This window comes from Pelophylax lessonae (genome assembly GCF_965119305.1).
Source record: "Pelophylax lessonae genome assembly, chromosome: 9".
NCBI classification, from domain to species: domain Eukaryota; kingdom Metazoa; phylum Chordata; class Amphibia; order Anura; family Ranidae; genus Pelophylax; species Pelophylax lessonae.
In genome coordinates, this window is record NC_138776.1 from 25,212,961 (window position 1) to 25,218,960 (window position 6,000).

At 41.4% G+C, this 6,000-nt stretch overlaps 1 pseudogene across 1 annotated transcript in view; it reads left to right on the plus strand.

The window, feature by feature from the left end:
- The window catches only part of LOC309564174, a 150,917-nt pseudogene that overhangs the window by 1,102 nt on the left and 143,815 nt on the right, over positions 1-6,000 (plus strand). The gene's annotated exons all lie outside the window — the stretch shown is intronic.

Consider the following 6,000-nt stretch of genomic DNA (forward strand, 5'->3'; position numbering starts at 1 on the left):
CATCTTCCGGGGGTTAAAAATACTTTGGCTGATGCGTTGTCTCGTATTCAGTTGGACAGGTTCCAGGAGTTGGCCTCGGGAGCGAAGCAACATGGCACACCTTGGCATCGCCTCCGGTTTGATTCGCAGCTCCTTGAGTGGGTCGACATGGTCTTCTTACAACAAGGTCTGGAGTGGTGGGAACTTTTGCATCTGGCTGGGGTGGACATGCTTAGTGCGGAGGTCAGGAATCTCTTGATTTACTTTATTTGTTTGAATTTCGCTGAGAGGGTGTTGGTTTCAGCTATTAATAAAAAATATGTATCAGGTGCACTAAACAAGTGTGTGGGTGTTTTACAAGGTGAAAACACTGAAAAGTAAATTGAATGAACTAATATTCCTGTTGAATGGTGAACAGTGTGATCTGTGTATCTCCTAAAGTGAATAAGTTAACACAGTGTATAAACATACCACACTATATATAAAATTACAAGAGTCCAAGTGGAGTTACCAATATTGTGATGAATGTCACACAAAAGTGCACCAAAACACAAAACGGTGCAGAAGTGAAAAAATGAAATTTAAAAAGTCCAAATACAAGTATCCATGATAAGAAAAGCAGATAACACAGGTGATGTTCAGGGTGATGATCAAAGGACAACTGGAAGTGCTCAATGTCCCACCACCGGTGAAGATAAGCTCCTTACCAGAGAACCAACAGGATACATTTTTGCTCCGGCTTTGAGATACTCCGACTTGTCCTTTGACCAATCAAAACAATCCCAGCATGACATCAAACTATTTTCCGGTTGCTGCTGTAATCACCATGTCTGATGTCACAAGTCGAATTGGTTAGGATGAGGATCAGACTTTGATCTGACTTTAATGATAATGAATAGGCTGAAAACGGACCAAAGTAGTGCAGGAACCTTTTTCAAAGTCCGACCAACTTGTGTTGGACCAGTTAAGATCGCTCTCATAGGGAACCAATGATTTATACATGTCATGCAATGTGTGCTCCCAAAGTCGGAGTGTATGTTGTACCGTGTGAACCAAGCCTTTGCCTTGGATCAGACTGAGGCTGTTTAACAAAGAGAGAGTTCAGCTAAACTTGCATGATTTCGAACTGGCATTTTCAGTCCGACTTCAGGGGTGATTTCACAGACATCTGTGTGGGTTCCGACACAGATGTCTATAGAAATAGCCCCCGCGGTCGCCAAAAGTAGTACAGAAACTACTTTTGCAAATCAGTGCGGCACCGCAAAGTCAGCATCGCACTGATTCGGACAGTGCCAATGCCGGCAATTTGCGCCGACATGTCATATCGGCCAATGTGAGCGTGGGCTCTATCGGGTTCCTTCACATGGTCCGCATCTGCTGACAGAGTCCGTTCTGCTCAGCGGGGATCAATCCGCCGATCTCCCGCTGAGCAGGCGGATGACAGCTCCGCCTCCGCTCTGTGTGCGGAGATGAAGCTGTCAGATTCCCTGCTGTCCTCTATGGGGAGATCGGATGAGAACGGACCGCCTATCCGTTCTCATCCGATCAAATCCGGATTTCACAGACAGCATCGGATCGGATAGAAGCGGGTGTCAGCGGAGATGTCTCCACTGACATCCGCTGCCCCATAGGGATGCATGGAGCATCCGATCAGGTCCGCCTGAAAGACTGAAAGGTGGATCGGTTTGTTCGTGTGAAGGACCCTTAGATTGTTTTTACAGCTGAAAAACTCTGAAAACCCACCAGTTCTGGCGTTTTTTTTTTTTTTCTGCCCAAAAACTGCTGATAACAGCCTATGTGTGCATGGACACATAGGATAACATGCTGGGGAGTTTACAGAAAAAAAACGTCTAACGCCAAAACCAGCAGCCGTAAAAACATCCAGTGTGTAGGAGGCCTTATAGAAATCGGAGGGACAGAATATAATGGAGTCACAGAAGAACATAACATCATATGTAGAGATGTGCACAATAAAAAAAGTGTTTTGTTTCATTTTGGATTTATTAATGCATACAGAATGATAAATATCAGATTTTGTTTCATCATATTCATTATGTTGTAAGCAATTGGATTAACAGACCAAATAGTGCGCTTGCTTAGTGTTGAATCTAAACCAACAATCTAGTGAATATAAAGTGCAATAGTGTTGAATACAATTAATCACACGAATATTAATGTAGGTAAATATACTGTATAAATAAACTGGATAAAAATCAATTCCTGTGAATAAAAACGTGCATGAATCTTGAAAAAATAAATAGTAGTTTAGAAATATAAGTGATTGTTTGATAGTTTAAAACAAATAGTGTCTTTAAAAAATAATTGTCCAAAGTTCATAAAATAAAGATAAATATAATCTCGGCTGTTTTCTTGTCCCAAGTGGGTAATATAGCTGGGTCACTTACCAAATGAAGTAAGTACTGAATGCCGTACGGCACCAGAACCAATCAGGCTTTGTAAGCCCCCTGGGCTCAATGGATCTCCTCGAGATGTTATCCCATGGGCTGGCAACGGTCCCTCAGGCTTCCGTAATATACAATCCGATTCAATATGGGGGAGAAAGAAGAATGCTCCAGATAGTGCAGTATTTTGAGTTGCGGGCTGCACGTCCTCTCGGAACTAGCTTCCGGCTTGCGCTCCAACCGACGTAACGTACCCACGCTAAGTGTTCCAAGCTAACGTGTTTCGTCGCTTCCGGTGACGTCTTCAGAGCCCGCACCGCTGACCACCAATGCTAAACGTTTGCAATATATTTTAACGCTGAAAACCCCATTAAGGGTAAATAAAATACCTCAACTCAAAATACTGCACTATCTGGAGCATTCTTCTTTCTCCCCCATATTGAATCGGATTGTATACTACAGAAGCCTGAGGGACCGTTGCCAGCCCATGGGATAACATCTCGAGGAGATCCATTGAGCCCAGGGGGCTTACAAAGCCTGATTGGTTCTGGTGCCGTACGGCATTCAGTACCTACTTCATTTGGTAAGTGACCCAACCATATTACCCACTTGGGACAAGAAAACAGCCGAGATTATATTTATCTTTATTTTATGAACTTTGGACAATTATTTTTTAAAGACACTATTTGTTTTAAACTATCACCAATCACTATTTATATTTCTAAACTACTATTTATTTTTTCAAGATTAATGCATGTTTTTATTCACAGGAATTGATTTTTATCCAGTTTATTTATACAGTATATTTACCTACATTAATATTCGTGTGATTGATTGTATTCAACACTATTGCACTTTATATTCACTAGATTGTTGGTTTAGATTCAACACTAAGCAAGCGCTGTATTTGGTCTGTTAGACCAATTGCTTACAACTACCTCACTATTTTTATACAGCAGCTGCTACTTCACATATTTATTTATTTATTTATTAACAATTAATATTAGATTGCACTTTATACCATATTCACCCTTTTTTCCAGTGGCGCGTGGAAATATACTAGTATATTTTGTACCATATTCATTATGTTAGCATGATTCTTTTTCAGAATTTGTTTCGGATATTCAGATTTCTTTCATATAATCGGTGCTCTGAATCAATCTGTATTACAATGTTGCAGTCTGATCACTGCAGGACAGTAGACTTAAAGAGGTTGTAAACCCCCCAAAAAATTTTTTTTTCTTTTTGCAACCTGCAAGAGAAACACATAATGAGCTAGTATGCATCGCATACTAGCTCATTATGAAATACTTACCTCAGAACGAGCCCCCGCCGTGCAGTCCGCTTACCTGTATGACGGGCGACATGTCCAGTCGCCCGTCTTCCGGGATCGCGGCATCCGGCCATCTGATTGGCCGGAGTCGCAGTGACGTCACTCCCGAGCACGCGCGCGGGAGCCGACAGTCACTGCACGGAACTCTGAAGGAACGGCACGAGCGGCCGTTCCTTCAGAGTGCATGCGCCAGTGACGTCACTGGCTGCATGTAAGGTAAATATCTCCTAAACGGTGCATGTTTAGGAGATATTTACAGTACCTATAGGTAAGCCTTATCATAGGATCACCTATAGCAGTGATGGCGAACCTTGGCACCCCAGATGTTTTGGAACTAAATTTCCCATGATGCTCATGCACTCTGCAGTGTAGTTGAGCATCATGGGAAACGTAGTTCCAAAACATCTGGAGAGTCAAGGTTTGCCATCACTGACCTATAGGTACAAGTTACAGAGGAGGGTGTACTTCCTCTTTAAGGAAATACTTCCTTGTGTAGGCATCAGACTATGACATCATCTCAGCCCAGGCAAAGTCACTGGACTGAAGACCAAGATCAGCTTTTACTACTTGCCGACCGCCAGCAGTACATATACTGTGGCAGGTCGGCTTTGTCCCACAAAACAATGTAACCCCTACAGGGGGAGCCAATCAGCGGGCCCAGCGGCTGCAATTGCCGTCGGCCTCCTGCATTGTAAACACGGAGGACCGCTGTTCTGTCAGTTATGAATACAGGGATCCTGCATTCCTCTTATTTAGGAACACAGGTCTCTGTGTTCATGCAGCAAATCCATCCTCCCCACAGTTAGAAAGCACCCTCTAGGGCTACATTTAACCCCTTGATCACCCACAATGTTAACCCCTTCCCTGCCAGTGTCATTATTACAGTAACAGTGCATATTTTTAGCACTGATTACTGTAGTAATGTCACTGGTCCCCCCAAAAGTGTCATCAATGTCAGTCAGGGGTCCGATCTGTCCGCCGCAATGTCGCAGTCCTGCAAAAAAAAAAATCGCAGATCTCCGCCATTACTAGTAAAAAAAATAAATAAATAAAACTGGCATAAATCTTTCCCCTAGTTTGTAGACACGATAACTTTTGCACAAACCAATCAATATACGCTTATTAGGATTTTTTTTTTTTTTTACCAAAAGTATAAAGCAGAATACAAATTGGCCTAAATTGATGAAAAAATTTGATTTCTTTTTTTTTTTTTGGGAATGTTATATAACAGAAAGTAAAAAAATATTGTTTTCTTTTTTTCAGAATTTTCGCTTTTTTTTTTTTTTTTTTTGTTTATAGCGCAAAGAATAAAAAAACGCAGAGGTGATCAAATACCACCCAAAGAAAGTTCTATTTGTGGGGAAAAAAGGACATCAATTGTATTTGGGTACATCATCGCACGACCGCGCAATTGTCCGTTAAAATAACGCAGTGCCGAATCACAAAAAATGGCCTGGTCATTAAGGGGGGGGGAAACCTTTCCGGTCCAGAAGGGGTTAAACAATAAAAGATGGAGCTTTCTGGAAATATTATATGCTGTATTTGGTGACATTTTCAAGAATATCACCATTGCACAAATAACTGTATTTAACCAGTTCTGGACCGGAAGGATTTTCCCCCTTAATGACCAGGCCATTTTTTGCGATTCGGCACCGCGTTACTTTAACTGACAATTGTGCGCTGTACCAAAATGAAATTGATGTCATTTTTTTCCCCACAAATAGAGCTTTCTTTTGGGGTTATCACCTGTGCGATTTTATTTTTTTGTGCTATAAACAAAAAAAGAGCGACAAAAAAACAAACAATATTTTTCACATTCTGCTATATGACATCCCCCCAAAAAATTTTTTATAAAAATTTCATTTTTTCATCCTTTCAAGCCAATTTTGCTACATATTTTTGGCAAAAAATCGCAATAAGCGTATTTTGATTGGTTTGCGCAAAAGTTTTTGTGTACAAACTTGGGGAAAGATTTGTCATTTTTATACATTTTTTTAAACTTTTTTGCGGGACTGCGACATTGCGGCGGAACAGATCGGACCCCTAACTGACATTTTTGACACTTTTGGGGGGACCAGTGACATTACTACAGTAATCAGTGCTAAAAATATGCACTGTTACTGTAAAAATGACACTGGCAGGGAAGGGGTTTACCTAGGGGTGATCAAGGGGTTAATTGTGAGCCTAGGGGAGTGTTTTCTAACTGTATGGGGGCGTGGCTTGTGAAATGATCATAGAGACCTGTGATCCTAGGGGAGTGTTTTCTAACTGTCTAACTGTATGGGG